General features: G+C 44.3%; 1 protein-coding gene across 3 annotated transcripts in view; it reads left to right on the top strand.

Moving 5' to 3' along the window:
- The first annotated feature begins 452 nt into the window (after positions 1–452).
- The window catches only part of LOC128873978 (solute carrier organic anion transporter family member 74D), a 113,690-nt gene continuing 90,252 nt past the window's right edge, over positions 453–23,890 (top strand). For 2 of the 3 annotated variants that reach the window (XR_008456536.1, XM_054118099.1), the window contains exons 1-3: positions 453–1,782; positions 2,588–3,354; positions 5,394–5,430. The gene's annotated coding sequence lies outside the window, so the exon portion shown is untranslated. The remainder of the gene's footprint in view (positions 1,783–2,587; positions 3,355–5,393; positions 5,431–23,890) is intronic. The other variant, XM_054118100.1, reaches the window with a different exon arrangement.

The raw sequence follows: 23,890 nt of genomic DNA, 5'->3' as shown, positions 1-23,890 counted from the left end.
ATTTGTTCAGAATCAAAGAAATCAGAGTGTATATATAAATTGTTTGGTTTTACAGTAATACAAAAACAGTTCTAATATGCAAGAATACGTATGATATTTATTTTTTGTATCTTCTAAAGTTTTAATTATAAAATTGAGCCATTAACATGAACGTTCACATGAAAATTCTTCTAAGCAATTGTAGCTTTAATGAAGTTTCGATAACTCGAGGATATGGAAGTTCAATGGCCCGGGGTAAGCAGCGAGAGAGTATTTTCGTGTGGAATACGATCGGTTCCCGCTCTCCTCCCGAAAAGATATAAAAACCTGGGTGAAAAAATGTCGACGCATTAAAAGGCTGTAATTAATACAACTTTCACAGTCAGTCGTGGAGTGGCATTCCACCGCTTCCATGGACCTCGGATGATAGCCACGACTCCGATTAAAACTCTTCCCCCAAATGTAAGCATACGACTCATTACGAATATTGTATTCATAATTTTTCCAATTATTGCACTCTCATTTTTATGAAGTTGCGTTTCATTTAAAGTCGTCCTGTTATCGAGGGCCTGTAAACTTGTAAGAAGAAATTTCATTTTCGCTCCTTTCATTTTTGATAGGATGATTCCTTATTCATTTTGAAATTACGCCAATGTTTCGACTAATATGTATTCGGTTTTCGAATAAGTCCATACCAGCTTCGATACAAACGTACAAAACCCTACAATGTCCCCTACAAAACCTTGCGTTGACCTTGAGGACTCTTGTGCCACGGAAGAGCTTATCGACAGATCGTATGTACAGGGTTATTACCGCGATGTTTTGCCATAAAGGTAAATCGAAAATATGTGTCCGTCATCGTGGAGCATAGTGCGCGCGTGTCGCGCGCGTAATTCAATCGGTCGACTCATCTCGTCGACACTGGCGTGTTGTAACGCGAGCCCGAGACAGGCTACGGTTTACTTGTTGGGACATCTCGGGACACACGATACTGGGATATTGATGAATGGTGTAAGGATAAGCCTATCCAAATAATACTCGAATATTTCATACCTAGCCGAATACAATAAAACTCCATGTACCCGAACCGACTTTTGTGAGTATTACGAGTAAACTTGGAGTACGTAAGTCACAAAAGTCGCACCGCTCCGATATCGCGAATCTCACGAATAAAGATAATCCAATATCGATATTCGAATACAGGAGGATTCGAAAGTAACTCCGAGCTCTAGTACATGTTATACCGCGACGGACGCATACTATGATTACACGCGTGCGCCCAAGTACGCGCGTACTCACACCATCGCGTCGACAGCCGGCTAGTCGGTAGGAACATTCGATTTCAGTCGAAAGCGAAAACTCGCTTAGCCAGCCTGTTTGGTCGCGATCCGTCTCATATAAAACACGCGGTATTCTTACTACGTGATCACTGTTTACTCGTCGACCTCGACGCGTCATACTTGTCACATTCGGAACGTCCGAGGTACCAGCTGGCTCCTCAAAACGGTCAAATGTCGTTCGGCTGTTGCGGTAGCGGCGAAGTCGCCGGCGAAACGTTCACCGACATCCTTGAGAACGTGTCGCGTGTACCGCGTACAATCTACGACAGTTTCGTCCGCGATGTCGGGCATTTCGCCTACGAGTGCTCGTGGTTTTTCCTCGTCGTTGCTGTTCTCCTATTGACGAGCTTGTTCGCCGTGGGGCGAGTTCACGTCACGCCGTCTCGACCCACCGGACTTGAAGAGTAGCGCGATCTTCCGGTGCATGCGTGACACTATTCTTATTCCGTCGGTGTAAATAAAGGTGCGTGTTCACGTGACGGTCCAGCCACGAGTTTTAGTCACGATCTTTCGATGACAGTTTTGCGACATGACATACGTCGATTTGTGATGTGATTTTCGCGGTCATTATCCACGGAGATATCATATTAGATTGCAGAAAAAGTTCGTTCGATTTGTCATGACAAGTTGTCTCTCTGCAATTCGGATGGTCCTCTACTCTATCTATGTATACTCTGATGTCTTTGATTCTGAACAAATAAAAGCATATTCGTCAAAGAATTTATCGAGATTGACTTGATTGAAAACTGTAAATATATTTTATATATAGTAAGTTATTACACCTTGTTTACATGTAAACAGAATTGCAGAAAAGAATAATATTTCTTGCTGTTTTAGTACACAAGTATACATGTAATACTTATTTCTTTATACCTTATAAACATTTTCTTGATTAAAAATTGTGTATATTCTATGTAGTATAGTATTTCTGTTATTATCGTTCTAAAAGAAAGTGTTTATACGGGTAACGACAGAGTATCGTTATTTCTTCAAAATAGTATCTCTCTTTTCTTCGTTTTCTCAATATTTTACTTCTTCCGTTTTCCGTCAACTTCTGCGAACGCAAATAATTTACAATTGGGGCCGCTTAAATCGCCTCGCCATATTTATAACGACAAATGTCATGATACGAATCTACACGAAAACACCAGTAAACAAGTCCAATCGCCACGCGAACACGCATTTTCAAAGTGGATATAACGGCGAAAACACTGGTTTTCGATTCAATTAGCGAAATTCTACTGGAAACATGATGGTTGTTTAAACAGGTGATCATGTGGAACAGTCCTATCCGAGAGTGGAGGTCCTTACGCAGCTTTAACCTGCACCAAACGTCGTATTGGATAAACATTCATACATCAGCCAGCCTTCGCACACTATGATAACGGAGATACAGAATGCGAGAACAGACTTCAGAGTATGTTGATAACTGACAGTGATCAGAGTTTAATTAAAATCGCGCAGGTCTCCAGGAAATGGAGCAAGTGCGACGAAAAGGGGTTAATCGACCCCTGTTTTAAATAGATAATGTAGAGTATTAATAAATTGACACAGCATTGAAAAGTGACTAATTTGGCACTGAATATCCAGTGGCCCTTTGGACTCGTAGCTCCTTTAACCCAACGCCTTAAGCCGGCCCTGCATGGAAGCAGTCGTTTCGGCCGTATCGCGATCGCCGACGCGATGTAAACAGTCCGCGAATGGCGTCGGTTTGACGTGAATCTCGTTTCGTCACGCGGTGTCTCTGGGGCGTAATCCCTTATTGGTCGATGTGATTTCGGTTTATCGCGCCCGATTGGACGACGATAACGTACTTTACACGGTGTCGTGTCGAGTGTGGCGCCGATGCGCACCAGACCGTCATAACTATGCTGTGTCGTCTGCTAATGTCTCGAACGTTGTTCGAAGAGAAGCAACGGCGTCGCGTGGAGGCGGAATGAATGAACGGGAAGAGGACGATCGTGGCGCGGTGGGAGGAGATGCGACGACACTCGTGTTGTGACGGCCCGCTGCCTGCTTGCCGATTTGTATCGAGGTGAGCGAGCATACGTGAGATAAATAGCGTGTGGGCATGTGTGAGTGTTTATTCACGCGATCGACTGTATCCATTGTCGTCGTTGTCGTCCCGTACACTTTGCGTACACACGCCGGCGTTATTTATGCATGGCATCGTTCCCCGCAATTCGTACAAATGCAACTCGTTCGACTCGCAAATATCGCGTCGACACGATGAAATTTCTAATTATCGAATCGGGCTGCTGACGAGCGCACGCAATAGGTGATTTCAGCATTTCGGATTTCGCGTATGCTTGGCGCTGTACCGACAGCCTCGTTCGCTTCAAATCTGTATCGGCTATCGATAGTCGCGTATAGGGATAGACGCATTCCTGTGATTTTGCAATTGGAGTGCATCCAAAACATCGAGGATGGGTCATCAAGTGGTCGGAGTAGGGGAAATGAGAAAGTCTGAAATTCGTTCTTGTTAAAAAAAATACCTAAAAAGAATCAGAGAAAATATAATTTATTGTATTATTGTATTGTATTGTATTTATTGTATTATAAATTATTATAATATTTTAATGCATTATATTTTAATGTATAATATTATATTACTATAATAATATAATCATATATTATTATAATATAATATTATTATAATATAATAATATAAATATAATAATATAAATATATTATTATAATATAATATTATAAATTATTATATATATATATATATATATATATAATATAATAATTAACATAACGAAGCATAGAAAGTTGTTAGCTACATAAATGATTATGTCGTGGCGAAATTGGATCTACCGAATGACGAAAGCGCGCGCGAACCGAGTCGGGATGTAAAAAGGGGTAGGAAAAAATGTCAAAGGCTCACCTTTTGTCAGGGTTTGCGTACAATTTCACTCGGTTTCCCCGCGTACCACTCTGAAAGTCTGTAAAAGTGAGCAGGTGCCAGGTACTCGAGCGAGTATGTTTGTCCGCTGTCTGGATAAATACGTCGTCGCGCAACCAGCTTTTGAGCTGCTTCTCCTTTGCGATAGTACTCTAATACAGCATGAACTTTGTTCTCGAAGCAACGATGCAGAGCTTTATGCACTCGTTTTTGTGCGGTAGTAGTCGCTTCGAGAAAATAAATGTAATAACATACTGGTATAATATAGCGTATAAAGTAATATTGGGTTGTCCGGAAAGTCCATGTCGATTTTTGGTAGGTGGTACAGGTCTGAATATATCGAAGTGGTTGAAAACAAATAATATGTATACATCCCTTAAAAAGTGGAAAGGTTGTAGAACAAAATGGCACGTATGTAATTCAATAAATATATATTAAAATTCAAACGTGTTTTTGAATTTTTCTTAGAAATTGCCACGAACTTTCTGGACAACCTAATATATGTTTGTATACATATAATAGACAGTTTCGTAACTTACAAAAATGTTACAAGTAAAACAAGTATCACGACATTCTTTGATGTCGAGTCTGACTTGTGCGCCATATTGTGCCTTGGTAAACGTATTCGTTAAACGCATCGCGCGTTGCGCTAACGACAAAGAAAGGGCTTTACGAGTTAAACGTCGCCTTTTTACGCACGTGTCAGGCCAACCCTTCGCACGTTCAAGCGTGACATGAAAGCAAGCTCTGGGTTCTGCCAGGCCACGTGTGTTTCCTTTCGACAAAGACGGGTTTTATTCGAATAATAGCAAACGAATAAAACCAGCGCGGAGCAATTCACTGGGAACGTTCATTCCATCAAACAGTTGCAGTTTTAATCTCGATAAAGAATATTTGAACTGAATTCCGAAGATGAATTTTGTATGAAACGAATAGATGGTCAGATTAATCTTCTTAGTCTTAGAAACAATTTGTTTCATCGTTTCAGAGGGATTCAAATTATTTTTATTGTTATTTTCATTAGCGGCGAGTGTTTCTCTTCGTTCGTAGTTGACTCCTATTTGCGCCTCCAGATAGCAATCTTTTCTTTCATCCAAGCTCGATTCCATGTTGAACTTTAACCTAATTACTCCGATATTAATCGATTGTCCATCTTTTGATTGCAGGCGGTGCGTCCTTTCCTCGTTGGAGACGAGCAATGCGGTGAGTCTCGACTTTCCTTCCATACTACTCGCTTTGTAACTTTAGATTGTTTCTTGAGGCTGCATTTTGCGGTTTTACGATATCTATTTCCGGTATTATCACGTGGTCCCATTGGTTGCATTCTAATCCTAGAAAAACTATGGAGCGGGCTTGCCGTGCCCACCAGGTACAGATCTTTAAAAAATATGCTACCTCTCGCGTGTAGAGTATTTCTGAAATAGTTATTTAAATCGGATCTCGAGTTGTCTGAGCTCTAATCGACAGTCCAACGAACTTCTTGTGGTTTATTATAGGACACCTCGTATCAGCGACGTACAATATTCACGAGGTTTTAGTTATACTTACTGGATATCGATATTCTTCGGCATTGCTGTATCGATGATGGTAGTCTCACTTTTTAAAAATATTCACGAAGCAATTGAAACAATGTTTGATGAAAAACAAATATGTACACAAGTGTATGCAATCCTGCATTTAAATATGAACTTTTTACATAATGCTGGGTTCACGTTAAAAAATTTCCCAAAACTGACCTATTTTTAGAAGGTCAGGGTACGGCAGAATTGGTGGTGTTGAAACCGCGAGACGAAAGAACGGCATGCGGAGAAGTATGTCGCTGCACGCATATGCACGCGTCAACGAACGTGTTTGCATTGCGTGCTGCTATGCCTAATTAGCGGGTCTCCCGGTTGCATGCGGTAAATAGCTTAATTATTTCTTCGCGCAATTAACCGACGGACGCCCGTTAAACGCGACAGTGTTCGAATTTGTTCCGCCACTCTAATGTTCTACCCTTTCGCAGAATCTTTCTTAGTAATCGTTTTACAATGTTATTAATAAATAGACGTAGACGCATTCCTTTTGCATACAGAAAGGAATGCGTGGCAAAACCTGACTTAACAAGGTTAATTTGAGAGGAGAGTGTTCGTTAGGTTGATTTTTATTTCTACTAGTCGTGCACTGGTTTATCAACGGAGGGATCAACAGAGATTCTACATTATCCATTAAGCGTTCTACCTTACCGATAGCGTGCACTACACCGTCGACACAGTATTCTGCCTTATCGCTCGCGTATCTTGTCGTGTTGCTTTTCGTCGTTACTTTTTCCTACAATACACGTCACGTATTAAGAAATGCTCGGTGCTACTTCAACAGCTAGTAATTTTTGTTAGGAATGAGTTTGACAAAATTGACATTTGTCCAGCCGGTTCGACCAAGTAAGCGCCTCGGTAGCTCTAGCGTTAAAACCGTCAGCATCGTTAACCGAAGGGGATTGTCCGGTCTAATTGCCAGTTGAACCCGTCCAATCCTGGCACTCGCGGTTTCATCTATCACGGCGCTCTATCTCGCAGCGGAATCAACGCAATCTCGTTGCAGTATGCACTCCTCCCGGACGGGTCTCACGCATTGCGCTGCTCGACGCTCGGGTCGAACCACTTATCCGACGCTATGCGTGCAGGACTCGAGGCGAGAGCCTCTCTCGGTCTGGCCATTGTCAGCCCCGCGTGTTGCAAGTCACCCGGCTGAATCTCTGCCCCCGAAGATGAAAGTGCGGCTGGCTTTGTGAAAAAACGAGGGAAAAGGCGAGCCAAGCCCGGCCGTGTCGCGTCGCGAATCGCAAAAAGGCGTTGCCGCGTCCCGGCTCCGCCATTAACGCCTTCGCCACTGCGGGATTTTAATGCTGTCGTGTAACCTTTCCTTGTCTCTGCACGCCACCAGGCGATGCTCGATGACGGAGAAGTGCAAAGCGCTCACGGAACCGACTCTGGATTTAATTAGCCATTTTCAGGGGTTGTACAGTCGCTGGAAGGGATCTCGTGAGGTCGTAAAGTCGGTCGGACATCGATCTTCACAACTTAAGTCGACCGCAATTAGTAATCTGACACTTTTTTTAGACAAGGACTAGACTTTTCGTTCAGTGCCGTATGGTATCAGAATTAGGATGTTCATATTTCAATAACTTTTTTCTTCTTACGTATGTTCACACATAATTCTGTAATGCATGAATCGATTACCGCAAGACTATTTCGTTTTATAAAGTTTTCGGTGTTTCCAATTTGGAAAAACCCGCGTAGCAAACATCAAGTCTTGGGGCCCTGGGGTGTAACGTGGGCATGTATACTTTAGAGCCGCGACACCCCTGTCGTCCTACGGATCAGTTACCTGGACCAATCAAGCAATAACTACTGTTTCGGTTTACGACCTCACAAGATCCCTTCCAGCGACTATACGCGTTACGACTTAAGTTGGTCACTGTATTTAAATTAGAGACAGGAGGGTTGATTTATTTTGTTTGCAACGTTGTAGGTGTTTATAAATTGAATCCCCAAGGTGAGCCAATATCTCCCCCCCCCCCCCCCCCTCCTCCTCCTAATGTATTCTCAATATTCGAAACGCTGTCCACGTTTCGATCGATCTATCGTTTCGCAAGAATCCACGTCGATCGCTGCGCATCGTAAAAATTGAAGAATTCCACGACGAAGTTTCTGGCAGCGTCGTTCTGACCGGCGGCGTGAAGTGAATCATGACCATCGATTTGAAAAGCAAAACGTCCAGAAGGCGAGGTGGCTTTCTACGCCGAAATTTCCGTCCGCGCCGCGAATATCTACATAATACGTCGGAAGTGGCGGTCGTACGATCGCTGCGCGTCATTTGCATCAACTGGAATTGGCTAATCGACGATTCCGCGTAGGCTGACCGAACGACCGTGCGGAATACCAGGCGATCTTCCGTGTGAACATTCCTGCCAGAATAGAGTCGCACAATCAGGTCCTTTTACACGCCTCGATGACCACTCGCTATTTTCCTCGTTACTTTTGTTTTCACAGGTATTATTTTCATACTGCGCCACAGGGGACGATTCAGATTGATTAGCGTGGAAAATGTAATCGCAATTCTACTCCCTTGCAGTTTGGAAACTCCTTCTCTGCGTGTCCTATCTTACCTGGTCGACGAGGTAGAATAAATACTCTACTGGTAATGTACATTATTCTGTCGGCAATGTAGCGCAGCGACAAACGCTTGGTAACGTAGAACGCTCAGTCGATAAGATGCATCACTCTGCTGGTAACGTAGAGCTACGTTTAGGTACTGTAATCTTGTTTTCGGTCAAACTATCGGTAACATTTGATCTGGATAACAAAAATAGTAGGTGGATGACTACTTTAGCGACTCACTGTAGTTTTGCATCGGGTAATCGCAAGTTCTTTCGATTTAGAGACAACGCGTTCCCTCGAAGTGCAAACATCTCTCGATCCCGTTCAAAGAGACGTTCACGTCTGCTTTCGTCAGCGATTGCTCGGTGGAAGCGTTGCTCGCGTCACGACAGCGCGATGTCTTGCTCGAAATTAATATTAATTATCGACAGGCTAGAGTAGGAGAGAAATTGCGGAGGGATCTCTCCGTGTCGCAGATTCGAAGCAGAACGAGGTCGACGCCTGTGCTTTATGCGCTTACAATGTTACGAGTTGGTGCCTCGAGACGGTTCGATTCGTTCCGTTGATTTGCCTCTCGTTACTTTTAGGAGATCGAGTCTAGTACCGCGAACCATTTGTCTTCATCTTCGACGTAATTTCTTTTCATTTGCATCATCCACGTCTCCACGATGTAGTGGCACGCCTGGGTATAGTGGTTAAGCATCACTGCCCTGCTCTATTAGCAGATGCGATCCCATGGTGCATACGCGAGGCCCTTATCGTTATTGTAGAACGATGTCTCGTTCAGTGAACCCCCCTGGCAATCGTGCTTCAAATCTGAGCGCGTTTGTAGTGACATCGTTTTACACTCTCGATTCTACGTACTGTTTAGCTCGAGGCCAGGACTATCGGACGAATGAAACTGCAGTTTCTCTCGAAATTATGCTACTTTTTGTTTCTTCAATTCTACTTTCTAGGATGAGCAGATTAATTTCCTAACATTTTTTCCAACACAACACACCTTTTCTACATTCACGTTGCTGCATCGATAGCTCTCTGCTCGGTATGCGCGGATTGTATTCGGTTACATTATTATTAGCATTCATAGTTGCGCGAACCCCATGATCCACGGATGCCCCCTCGTCGCTCTTCGCGCTTCTCCCTCTCCCCCGCCGTTAGATCAATCGACGTTGTGGTTTCTATTCGGGTTTCTCGCATGCGTGGATTTCTAAACGTAGGAGAGACCAGCCAATAGGATAGGATAGGAACGTTAGTAGTTCGTCCCACATCCTAGAAAAAAGCGGGTCACGTGGACGATTCGAGCGCCAGGACAACATTGCTGGGCAAGGACGACCGCCATCGTCGTCGATCGTTGGCCTAAATCGTCGGCTTCGCTAGTCATCGGCGTGCAGCATGCTAATTCGCGACAGCAAAAAATGCTAATGGTGACGGTTTCAGCTGACTGTTTCCTTCGGCTCGTTGGATCGCGTTGCAAGCCAGCTGACTTTCATATTTCATACTCCCTCGGGGGGCTAATCGCTTCGTTGATTCTTGGATCGTTTATCCGACTAAACTCTTCGTGAATTTGTTGGATCGATAGTTCGTGAATGTTCGGCTGATGCGTGGTTGGAATTGCTGTATGATACGCAGGGAGTTGTTGCGATTAACAAAATTCTAACAACATGTTTAACGATCGAGTAATTTTAAAAACAGTCTCGCCGCTTATGGGGTCAAATAAACTTGCTCCCGTTGGTTCTGGTGTTAATAATAATCTCGAATATCGGGTTTCCTCTCTAGGATCAGGGATTCGAAAGCCTATATATAGGCGCAGGAAACTTTTGCCGGGGCGTTCCAATTCGGTTCACGGAAGTTCAGTTCCGTCTACGCGTTCCTTAATGGTTAAAGGTGACGTTCAGCGGAACTCGTTCGAGAGTCGCGCCAACTTCGTTCTACGGAACAGAGACGCCTAACGATTCGCCTAACGATTCGGCTTAGACGAGAATATACAGGGCGAGCTAGTCGAAGCAGGCCACTCGGATGACTCATTTGACGATAGACAAAAATGATCGAGCTTCCTTGGTTTCGATTTGGAGGAGGAGGGGCATGTTAGCTTTTATCCAGGTGGAAACGTGAACGAGACGTGAACGTTCACTCTCATCTTTTAAGGTGGGAGTCTGATCTAGCAAGTCTGTAAAATCGACTTTTCTAATTCGACGGGAACGCAATTTATGGTTGATAAATCGGACTGGTCATCACCCTCCGTTGAGGGTAGGTTTTCTAGAGACTCCAGAGCAAAGCAACGCTACCAAAACTTAAAATTGACACAGTCATTCTTACTTCTTCACCTTACGATACTTTGCGCGACGAAGGGGGTCGAATCGACCATAAGCGACTCGTAAAATTCAAAGTAGCCCTTCGTGCTCCCGTTTTCAGATCCACGACGTCGATAGCGTCCCCCGGTTTGTATCCTCCTTCCTAAGTAGGTTAATCGGTGATATTTGCGAGCAAACAATGTCATTTATTGTACAAGTGATGAAAACAATTGATCAACCTACAGGCGAATGTTCGTCGAGTCTTTTAAGGTTAATCTCGACAGCTCAGGTGATTACACGCAGCATTTATCAGCGTTACTCAACAACGATTCGTGTTAAAGAGTATTTCGGTCGACCGAGTCGACCGAGTTCGGTCGTCGGTAGCGAAAAGGCGCCATGAATTTCAATGAAATAAGCTTTCCGCCCTTTGCTTGACTCTCTTTTCCCCGCGCGGTTCTTTCTTGATTGCTTTCGGGAGTGGAGCACCCGTCTAGGGTTAATGATGGCTTTTGATTTTTGTTCTGTAAATGGTTTCAGTCGAGCTGAGCCTCAGTGGCCTAACTTATAGCCTGATAGGAATCATAGTTGAGGAATATCGTATGTATGTATGTATTTATTATAATGCTCCCCCAAGGGGTTCGCATGGCTCCTCTTTCTCATTTTACATCTTTTACAGTAATTTTTGTTAGAATTGTATTTTTATAAACTTTATTTTCTAACGGATTACAACATATATAAGAATGTTAGAGGAAAGATGTCCGACATTCACGTCGACCCGTACCACTTGACTTATTTCGACGGACTGACGATCGTCGCTTTCTGTCCCTGCTAGGACAGAACCACCTCTTTTTCTGCTTTAAGAAAAGACAGACCCCTCTCCTCAAGACTCTAAAGTGGCAATCGTTGCATTCCAACATTTTTTCTTAACTCTACCTTATAACTATCCTTATCCTATCTTATTCTATCCTAAATCAAAGAGCAACATAGCAGAAAACACCTAAACAAAACAAAAAAAAAACAAACGCAAGCAACCCAACGCAAGTGACGCCAACGCACGCCAGATCGAGAGAGCTCGCCCCCGCTTCTGTGGAATTCCCACCCTTACCTTTTTTCCCATAGTTGAGGAATATTATAAAACCAATATCAACCACGACAGTTTTCCAACGGTAAGTTGTGAAAAGCCTACATCCAAGATTCTCCCCGAGAGCTGCAAAAAGAGAATCGTTGGCCGCCGTGGAAGATGTTACAGCGTGGTATATGAACAAGATAGCTTGCCAAGAAATGAGTGTCTTGGAAGGTGATGGACACGGAAGAGTGACACTCGTGTCCACCTCGAGTGCGTCGCAAAGCACAAGTAAATATGTTGTCAACCGCTGGCAGAAACTAAACGCAGCAAAGACTGTCAGGTTGCGGGACGATTGAAACGAGGTTCCTGCATTACGAAAGGCAGATAGACGAAACTTTATCACCGTCGAGATTGGATGACAGAGTCTCGTGCCCCTGCTTCTCGAGGTGCAGGATGCCACCTGGGCTCGACGTGATCAACGATTACTATAACCCCTCGTATAAATGGAACTTGTCTCCAACAATGAATTTTGAAGCCATCTAACATCCCTCGCGAACCGAAGCTGGAATATCCGAAAAATGAAATTTCCTTTCATCCCATTTCTTACTGTTTCAATTTCTGGCCCAATCATCCGCAATGTTCCCGTTACTGGTGCTTCGATTGGCCCAGGAAGTAGTTCGTAAAACAGTTTCTCAGGGACGACAGTTCTGGAACGGCCCTGGAAGACGCGAAGGGAGACTCTTTCATCTGGATTCCATCGTGGAAGGTCGAGACCCGGTCTCTGGTCGGGCATCCAGCAATAACGGCGGTCTGTACGCACGCTTGGATTGTTTTCATCCGACGAAAATGGCTCGCCGTGAAAATAGACGACCTCCCCTGTGTAAGCGTACATGTGAGGCGAGCGTGTGAGTGCGCGCGTAGAAATGGGGATGATGCAGTTGGCCTGGATAAAGGTCAGTGGCCGACCTAGCCCCCAGCAGCCCGACCACCAGCACTGCCACCCACCAGTATTGATTTTGTTAACCTTCTAGGTTCTAGCCCCGTGCACCACCCTTCTGCCGACTCGAACAGCGCTCCCTTCTACCAATGACATCTTCCTATCCCGCTTCTCTAGCCTTTGCAACCTGCGTTTTACTAGGGGCCGAGACCAACTTCATTTTCGAAACAGTATCCTAATTTTTTCATTCTCAACCCCCTGATAAACGAGGGTCTTTACTGCCATGTGGATGATATGTCTTCGCGTCAGATAAAATTGCTGGAAAAGTTAACGAAGACATTTCTTGAGTCTCCTGAAAAATTTGAAGATTCAGAATGGAATGCTACTTTTTCCGTTAGCATAAAAATCCATTCCACCTTTCATCCAGTAGACCTCCAAGTGACATCTTTTACCTCATCTTACCAAAACAGTCCTGCTCGTCCCGGGCCATCTGTATCTCCATCTTAATAATCCAAATTGAGTCGTAATATTTCATCGCGCCATTCTCTCGAGCGTTGTGTTACATCGTTCTCCCCTCAAAAAAATTCTTTTGAAACCGCGAAGGTTTTCTGGTCGATCGTAGGAGGGTTTTGCCAGGGAGCGCATTCGCGCGCAGCGACATAGAGATATAGGGCTGATCAATAGGCGACATTCGCGGCGCTCGATTTGCATATGTGTATATGCAAATTCGTAGTAATACTGTCAATAGCACGTGATGTACGCGCTCGTTGCGGCGCGAGTTATAAATCTCGCGGCGCTGGCCGATATTCTTGCAACGACACGATTCGCATAAACGCGCATGCAAATCCGTCGCTTGGCCGATTATTTTCGGAGGAATACCGCAGCAGCGCAGAGACTCGCGCAAGGCGCGCGACGATACGCGAGGGAACACGAGGCCTAGACGGAAGATTAACGAGCCGCAGACGGCGGTTCCTGTCTCCTTCGCTGTTCAACGACAAGATCAATTACCGATCCACCCGATTGTCGTGCTCGTTCCGCCTTCAGACATTGTTCCTCCCCGCAACAGACGCGCCGATTTCTTATTCGGATCGAAGTTTGGATTTCGCGATAAGATCGCGTAAGACGCTTTGGGAGGACGCTGGTTCGTTTGGTGGATGTGTAACTTAAAACGAGTGATTTTTCATTCATTTTTCAGAACAGTTGATCGATTAGGCGTGGAAATTCGCGCAGATATCGCGAGATTCAGGCAAGCACGCGATTAGCCGAACGCTGGCATTCGCTACGTTCTCGGTGCTCGGCCAATATTTCAGCGAGTTTCCTGCCATAATTTATGATCACCGGTTGCATTCTTACGCCTACCTAGCAGACTCATTCTGCGCGTTCATTAGCGCATTCCTGCGTTTTCCCCTCAGAAAAGGAGTAATGCCCGATTCACGCATCGCGGAAAAGATAACTTTCGGGACAATTGTGACGAAAGGTCCTCCCAAAAAGTTTCATTATTTAATTAACACGCGAGGTACCTATGGATGACCTTTTCGATTAGTTCCAATATTTAGATCGCGTAAGTGGACTTTTTTCAATATAATTTTAACGAGTGTTCCGTATAGATCCCTTTTCATATAGTTTTAATCTCTCGCGCAGTAATAAATAGTAACTAGACTGCGGGTGCTTATGCGGATGCATATTTTATATGCAAATATGCAGATTACATACAAAAGCCCTGATCAATCTTATCGGAGTGGGGGAAGAAGGCTTGTCAGTTTGGAATAGACTACGTCATGCTTAAATTTCAACAGAACCCCCAACATAGCAACAAAGTATTAGCTTAGACCAGAAGTATTTATTCCACATGAAATGTTGAAACCTCTTTGCCGATACCAATTTTATTTGATATATATGCAAATTAGTAAACGAAACACGGTTTCGGTTCTTTGCCAACCGAAAAATTCTCACTCGATTCTTATTCAACTTACAAAAGCATCGTCTGCTCTCGTACCTCGGTGAGGGTTCCCCGCGTCTTCGTTTCACGAGCCCTTCCACGGACACCCGGCAAAGAACTCTAACAATTCCGTGCAATCATCGTCGGAACGAGCCCAGTTATCTCGGCTCGCATACGTCGACGACGCCGGACCTGGGGCACCGTTGCCGCAACCCGACGAAGATGGAGTGGCGCCAAATGTCGTTGGGTGCAATTCACCGGGAGTCCCGGCTGAATGACAAGTAAATCAAGCGTATAATTGGAATTCAATTCGCACAGTGGCACAGATACAACGGCATTAGAATTCCGCTTACGGGGCGCGGGCCGTTGTACGACGCACGCACGCGCGCGACCGCGACCGCGACCGCGTCAATTGCGAGCGGAGAGCTGCGAGTCGATTCTGTCGAACGGGGAACGAATTTTTTTGCAAAATGATGACCAGAATCGGAGCAAGAAGATTACAAAAATCGACTTAAGAATAGTCCTTGTTTGTTGGTTAGTGGGTTTAACACGTTGACTACTAGACCGATACTATCGAAAATTTCCACTTCGTCAAACAATTATTGTGCTGTTTATTTTTGTACCGTCATCGAAATTCAAGAACTTCGTTCAAATTTGTTTACTTCGACCTTTGAATTTCCGAATCAATTTTTATATCGGGCTGTCTGGAAAGTCCATGCCGGTTTTTGTAGGCGGTACAGGTCTGTGTATGTATATCAGAATGGATGAAAATAAATAAAATGTGTATATTCCTTAACAGGTGAAAATGTCGTGGAACAAAACGGTACATGTATAATTCAATAAACGTACATCAAAATTCAAATATGCCTTTCAATTTTTCTTAAAAATAGGCACGAACTTTCCGGACAATCCAATAGTTCTTCAGTGAAGAGCACTGTCACCGTTAAAAATTTCGACCATACACGGGTGAAATTGATTTGCTCGGTACTACGGGACAAACACTCGATTTTTTCTTCCGAACGTTGATGAGAAAGGTTTTCCCACAGTTTTCGCAACGGTCGACGAGGCACGCTAGAAACGTCAAAGGTTCGACACTCAGTTGACACAGTGACGAGCAACGATTGGAGCCCCAGCGTCGGGTCCACCTGTCGCCAGACACCTGTGCCGCGGCAATCTACCCGCATCTTCAATTATCGCGATTAACGAAACGCACCTTGCCCCAGAGACGTTTATTGTGCGAAGGTAGGCGCAATTACGCGGCGATTTAAGCCGTGACCACGTGGGCGTTCGTCGACTTTTACGACCAGCCACGTTTCCCGCGCTTCACCATCCCCGGGACTCGCTTCAAACGAACGGGACCGTCTGATAAGTCGGCTTAGATGATTAACACTTCCAGGAAATGGCATCCTCCGTTTCGCTGGAGCTCCCGAATGCTGATCCGGTTTTAGGAATCTTTGATCTTGTGAAGGAGTGGGGAAATCTGGAGCCACGGAGGATAATTAGAAGGAGTTTAATGCTATTTCGTATCTGTTAAGAATTGAGGGCTTGGATTAATGAATCAATTATCTATTTTACTTTGAACTTACAATCTAAATATATTATATTTTACATATATAGAAAAACATAGTGAAACGCGTGCGTCCACTTTTACAGACGTAAGACAACGAACGAACGAACGACTCGATGTTCATTTCAGCACCGGCCAACCCCACCATACACTGCGTGCGCACCATCGCAGACACTTGCACACATACATATATATATATTATAGAAATTACATACATTTCAACAGTATCGACTACGAATTCTGAAACATTTCAAATACGTGGTGCTGTAATTATGGTTCGCAGTGTACCGTTCGGTGTAGCATAGAATGTAATTCTTCTTGTTCTCGAAACATAGTGGCAAGCATGGCACTCGCGGTTGCGCCCAACGCGACACGGTAATGAACAATTAATGAGGCAACGCGATTCTTTAATAAGCGTCCGATTCCCTGGAACGAGATATTGCACATTGCGGCAAACATTGTAGTTTATTGTCGTGTCGCGTATGAGTTATGGAGCCGTCGAAGGGAATGAATGGATCCTTTGATAATAACGTAGGATATTGCGATTGTAAATATTCATTCGTGGTATCTCTCACGGATTGAATGGCTTTACGTAACGCGTTCGCCGATAGCAAAATTCTGACGCCGTGAGGCACTGTTTTACTAATATAGTAAGGTCTGACATGGATCATGCTTTAGTTGGGATCATAAATTCCTAAGGATTGTAAAATGAATTAAGAACGGGCAAGGATCGATAATTTGTTGGCAATTAGTTGTTCCGTCTTCTCCAAGAAAGTTTAGTTTTCTACATAAACAAAAAATATACAAACTCATCGAATATACAATTACAGTTAACGTAATTTCTATGGATTATTTTAACACGATACAAAATTCGTTAAGAGTATCATTTCCCAGAAACGGAAGTGGTTACATCGAAGCAAGTAACGGTGCGTCGAACGTTGCGAATAGATTAGTACACGGTGGTTTTATTCGTCGCGCATTGTTCGAACGAGATTTCGCCTCGTGGCGGGACTGCTTTCAGGAAACATCGAAGCCAGCTAATTTGCCATGCCATCCGTCGCTTATTCTTTCGCGGAAATCCAAGGCGCTAACTGGCTCCGGTGGCGCTCCCCGCGCGTATTTCGGATCCGCGTTAACGGCACCGCGGGTCAACGCTCACGGTCGATGATTTCTCAGCCAAAGTAGACATTTTCGGCTGGTCTGGCCACGTTACCGTCACAATGGGCTGGCGTTGGGTGATTACGAGATGTGCGAATGGAAATGTAGCCGGCGGGCCACCATCAGCCGTCAGGCCTATCCCGGCAGAAGACATTCCTGAGGTTTGACGTTGGCTCTAATAGAAAAACTGGGCATCTGCCAGGGGCGTAGCCGTCGTCGCGGGAATAACAATACGGTGGAACGCATATGCGCGTGTCGAGCAACGACCATGCCTATTCTTTTTCGCTTTCTTGCCCCCTCGAGGGGCTACCGCGCTCCTCGACGCTCCAACAGAAGATGGCTCGTGCTTGGTGGTAAATAGCAATTGGGTTCGATGAACGACGTGTAACGTTTCTGGTTTCTGTTTTTGAGTCGTCTTTTGATAACCAATATTTTTCTATTGCTTTTCTTCCGACTCGATTTACAAATTCTGAGATCTCAAATTGAAAACGTATTTTTATCAAAATAAATGAACATAAGTAGAGTAGGAAAAAGAATACTCTTAATTATCAGAAGTGGCTACCTAGTTGTTTATATATATAAAAAAAAAAAAATTCTTAGCAGTGGAAAGGGTTGAAGAATGTCTTACCTCCTTTTTCCTCGTGATTCAGAAATGTTAATCTTACGAGTTAGAGAGTGCCACGCGCCTTTTCTACGGGCTGAAATGTTTTACGCAGTGGGAATCGCGAGAACGCCCAAGTTCAAGTAGCACGGGATTCGCTGGAACCCGATTTTCCACGGACACCGATTAAATCCCGTCGCGGAATAGACGCTGATCGATCGATCGATCGTTTACGTCGTTGGCGATCCCGTGGAAAAGAGAAAGAAGAGCGAGGTGTAACTGGGCATTTGCCAGGGGCGTACGCGGAATATCAATCGAGCCAATGCCCATGTGGCGAATTGTTAACACTATACATGAACAGGATACTTTATATGCCTTTAAGAGATTCGATATAAATTCAATTATTATTGGTTGACTGGGAACGTTCCTCATTCTTTATCGGAATCCAATCGTTTATGCTTGCACTTTAATCGTTTTTCATCGCTTCTTTACAATTTCGGATTCGTCTATGCTTCCCACTATTTCAAAAGAATGAAAGGCGAACTAAAAAAGAAAAGTTGGCGAAATTGCTGATCTCTTCGAGTTGTCAAATCGCACAGGATCCCCTGGGAGCGAGAAAGATGGCGCGCGAGTTGCACGCTCGCGTGAAAGAGAATTCCCTGGGGCTGCGAGAGCGTAACCACGTAAGGCGTATCGGGCGCGAGGCCACCGGTGCATTGTCATCTTCCCACACGCGATGCACACCGAGAAGCACGGGAGACGCAGCCGGTGTAGCTTTTCTGCCACGTTCGAGTCCCCCGACAGGGAAAAACTGAGTTCTGCCATCGATAACCTGGTTCCGTTCTCGCGAATTCACGGTCGCACGCTTGGAAATCGCTCCCACTTCGATTTCCATCGACTCGGTTTTCCTCGACTTTGCGCAACGGCTCCACTGCGAACAAATCCTCGTACTTAGGGTTGGTCACCCTTAAACTTGGGCCACTTAAACTTGGGTCACTTAAACTTAGGCCACCCTTATGGAAAAAAGATATTTAAAAATTGAGAAAAGAAAGCGTAGCTAATGGAGTGCAGGATTATTAACGTGTACTACTTTTTTGTGTGGAAAGTATAGTTGTTCCTGCCGAAGAGGCGTGTGGTGAGGCCAGTGCTTCTTAGAAGGGATATAAAATGGCCAAGTAAATCGCGATATAAAGTATACAGAATTGAAAGAGAAATTGCCAATTAAAAAACTGTACTCACTTATCTTGTTCAAATAAGGAGCAGTTGAGACACGTGTACCGGTATCACGTGAAATAGCATCACGTGTTGAAATGCTCGCAGTCTTAATCTCGCGTGTACACGTGAATCCATGTACACGTTAAACAGGAGGGGCTCTGTAATTATCGTCATTTTTCGCGTTCCCCGGCGAAGGATTTCTACGTGGGACATAATGTTCTCGTAATTTAACGATCGATATCCTGGAGTTCGCCTCGTCGCGACGAGAGAAAGGAAGCGTGATCGGCGTAGAAATTACTTTAGATGGAAAGCAGCCGGCGGGGAGAGTGCTTTGAAAAGTTTTGCGAGGAACACCTCGACCTCGGGGAAAGTGGATGAAAGTATTACGTGTTCGCGACCCTCTGTCTCGGGGAATAAATGACCAGAAATTGACGATTTTCTAGCGCCTTCACCGGCCACTTAGGAAAAAAAGTGTGGGAGAAAGACAGCTCCCTAATCGTTATCAAATTTAAATTAATTCGTTTAATTACAGTAAAGATAGATTCCAGAAAAGAATCCAACACTCTTATTTCAAAATTCATGTCGCTTGTATCAGCAACTGCTTGGATTATTTCTGTTCCAGAACCAGATTCTACGTTACTATTTCAACGTCAAAATATTACTTCGCGTTATAAACAGACTCGAATTTGTTTAATTACAGTAAAGATAGATTTCAGAAAAGAATCCAACACTTTTATTTCAAAATTCATGTCGCTTGTATCAGCAACTGCTTGGATTATTTCTGTTCCAGAACCGGATTCTACGTTACTATTTCAACGTCAAAATATTACTTCGCGTTATAAACAGACTCGAATTTGTCACCCTGGCTCATAGAAGAACGGTAGTTGATCTAACGTTCCTAAACAAACTTCTGAATGGGCAAATTTCCAACCCCTCCCTATAAAGTACAATATGCTTGATCTCGCCTACTAGGCACACCAGAACATTTCTCATTGTTCAAACCTCAGATTTATAATTCCAGATCATGCAGATCCTATCAGCAGGATATGTAACCCGTTAATTCATATAGTAGCTAACACATGCTAACAGGCTTAATTAGCAGGGAAAAAATATAAATATAGCGCAAGTGCCTAATGGCGTATTATAACACCTTTCTAATCTCGCATTCTGTGTACAGTAAATATTTTTTTTTTATAGAAATAAACAAATAAATAGAGATAAATCGCCCCGCGTCGCCGCGGACCACGATGCCCCCTCTATTAAAGCTGCCATTTATTTCCAATAAAATTAGCATCGTAATGCACGTGGCACTGATAACATCATCGCTGGTTGGGAAATATCACAATGTAACGTTCCGTCTTCGAGGACTTTTCCTTTGCAATCCTGTCGCGCGCTTGGCAAATGTATCCTGTTGAATCATTCGTGGCGAACGTTGATTCTTTATTTTTTTTCTTCTTTCCCAACGATAAAGTGGGTCGACTTTCATCATTCGCGATGACAAAAAAGGCGGACACAAAAAGTGGCGGAGTCCTCGGCTCGGTGAAATCTGGAATTAGAATTTTGAAAGGATCGATCTCGATGATGTCACGCACTCTTGACGAACAGCGTGGGTCCACCATGAAAAACGAGAATTTGAGACTTTCAAGAGAAACTGAAACTCTTTTATGTTTATTAACACTGTGTTGCATCATTTCCGTAATTAGGAATAGGGATAATTCCGGAATCTAAATATTACGCGGATAGGTTTAGTATTTTAATAGTGTGTGTTGACAGATGACTAATAGAATCAATGAATAATAATTTATTGAAGTCGTTTATTCATGAATTTTCATTTATACAAGTAGTTGCTTATTTTTTATTCGTTATTCAAAGTTTTGTGTGATGCAGATAGGAATTTTACTCCCACCTGAGCGTACAAGAGGATGGAAGTTGGTGGGCAGGATGCAGCAGCTTCTTGCATCGGATCCAAGAATTATCGGCGTTCGATCCTTCGATCGCACGTGTCGTTTTGCATTGCTGCCAACGCGACAGGTTTTCCCCACCATCCGTAGCTTAGTCTAGGAAAGACGAAAAGACGAGGCTGGTATTATCCTAGATCGGTTTCTGATCCTAGGATCGACGCCCTTGAACTCATAGATCGACTTAGAAGGTCGAGAATCAATGTCTTTTTTCACAGCGATTTTTTTTTAATTAAAAAAGTTAACTATATACTAGATCAATTTCCAATTCTAGAATTGTTGTTTTTGAACGTGTAACTCATCTTGGAGGAAGGTTCAGTCGAGGACCAACGTAGGAAGCTGCCTTTTTTTTTAAGTGCTTTTTAAGATTAACGGTACTGATCCTCCGGACGGTAGCCCTGTTAATTGGTATTTGCTTAGCCGAGGAGTCAGCAGGCTATCGAGACTTGCGAAAGACGAGAACATTGTTCGCGGAGACTTGCGGAATTTATGGAACTCCCAACGAAACGAAACATGGAGTAAACTTGTACGCTTTGTATTAAAAAATCTTCTCTAGATAAAAATTCCAAATAACGCATAAGTTTCGGGACCAAGTAGCTTTATATCAAGTGACAAAATGGTAACTATGATAAATTCATTGAAGTAAACACACTCACTCACATTCACAGAAATAAACTCTACGTTTACATGTTTGTTAATTCTGCGTATATTCTTTGGATCGCTATCTATTTTTTAAAGGACTCGATACCCAACCTAAGCGACTAATGCAGCAATAAACTCCTTTCAAATTTAGTTCGCAATTCTCTACTTTTACCATGAAATTCCTAATCCTCTCCACACCTCTAACAACCACAGCCACAGAATTTCTCCTTAGGCCAGTAATTAATTCCCCTTCGGTTCTCAAAAAGTGATCATTATAACCCCAGCCTAACCGATTACGTCGCGGAAGCACGGCTCGATCCCTCCGTGGCCAGGAATGCGGGTGAAAGTGTAAACAGTGTAAACGCGTGGCCCGCCGCTCACAGAGATAAATTGATCCCGAGAAATGGGTCATAAATGACCCGGCGTGCGTCGTCAGAGGGTTAAAACGGGAAGAGGGAGAGGGTAGGGGGCGGAAGCCAAAGCTGGAACATCGCGTCTCGGAGGGAACGAGGCTAGAGATGACGAAGAGCGTTCTTGGACGAGTACGTAACCGCAAACGCGATTCGACTGCAGACGAAGCAAAGGAAGAAGACGAAGATGGCTGAAGAGGCGATGGAAAATGAAGAACGTAGTGCGAGCGGGCGGGGGCGGCCGGGGACGGGGTTCACAATAGCTCAACTCTGGAATGAGGAAGTCTCGTACGAGTCGACACCGCGGGAATACTAAAGTCTGGGTTACTAATAGTTGGTTACTTCGCGTATTCCAGCCTCATAGGCTCCCGCGCGAGGTGGAGCTTCCGAGGAACGCGTTCGTGTGCCCGGTTGACTTTGTATCGGGCGCCATTTGTTCCCAGAGTTATATACAGTTTACATACCGGCTAAAAGGGTTTGTCGCCAGTACTATATCGTGCTCCTGTCCGATCTGACGCCGACCGTTGATTTGCGACTCGCTTCTGGGGAACGGACAGGCTTCTGGGACTGGGTCAAGAATGAAACTAGTCGGGGTTCATTTTTGGAACGTCGTGGACCAGAGTCGACACTTTCTGGAAGGACTGCTCAACGGGAAATTACATCTTCGTTTGGAATTTATGGGTGATGAATTATTTGTCGAGCTTCTCAGTATCGATCATTTTATGTAAGATAAGCACCAGGTTACTGAGAGATCGATGAAATGTAATTTAGGGGTAATAAGAATCCTTCCTGTGTTTTAATTCCTCACAATCTCATCGATTCATTACAGATTCAAAAAGTATAACAAAATATAATACGCTTCGGGTTGATCATTTCGAGTCTTTTGCTTCTTCAGCAACCTTCCTAAGCTTCCATGTAATTACAACCGTGAAAACAGTCTGCATTCATCAATTCCTAAATAATCCAGAAATTGCACGTATTCGAAAGAAATAAAATTCCCTCAACAAAGCGTTAACTTGTCAGCGACTGGAACGTCTGGTCCAACGAATCGTCAAACGCAGTCTGCAGGCTGCACGTCGAACGGCTGTACCGAGGCCAAACCATTAAGTCGTTTATATCAATCGTCGATGATTGGCTTTCTTTCGTCTCTCAACTTTCTTTCCCATTCCCGGGTCAGGACTCCTCGGTCCGCCGACGCTGGACGAGGAGAGGTCAGAGCAAACAGGTGAATCAGACACTCGGCAAGCGATTCGCCCTTGGCCCTCGTCCTGGCGGATGATTCGCTTCATTAAATCGATTGTGTTTCAATCTGGCCGCTCTAACACGCCAGGCCCGGGCCAGACGTGCTCGTAAGCGTGTCGTTCGCGCTCTGGCTGCTCGCGCTGACCTACATGCCCGTCCAAAATAATCTGACACTGCTGGCAAGACCTTAACCGCGACCCCCGCTGGAACAGATCAAAGAATAAACCTCGTCCGCGCTGCGGAATCCCTTGGAGAGGCTTCTGGAGCTTCTGGACTCCGGTTGACTCTCTGCAAGAAGATGACTTCCGAAGAGAACCACTTAGAAAGGGGCTGCAGCACCTACAGTTAAAGTAGAATGCTTTGCATTGCTACCTAGCGAAGGTAAAGTATAATAATGGAAGAGATTTCGGCCCTCTAAGCACTTGTCCTCTTCGTCTACATCCCTGCTACATGTTGGAATCTCTTGGATAGGATTTTGCAGCGTCTGGACAACAATTG

The sequence above is a fragment of the Hylaeus volcanicus genome, chromosome 3 (genome assembly GCF_026283585.1).
Source record: "Hylaeus volcanicus isolate JK05 chromosome 3, UHH_iyHylVolc1.0_haploid, whole genome shotgun sequence".
NCBI classification, from domain to species: Eukaryota; Metazoa; Arthropoda; class Insecta; order Hymenoptera; family Colletidae; genus Hylaeus; species Hylaeus volcanicus.
Note: the sequence above shows the minus strand (reverse complement) of the source record. Positions and strands in the feature narration are given on the sequence as shown.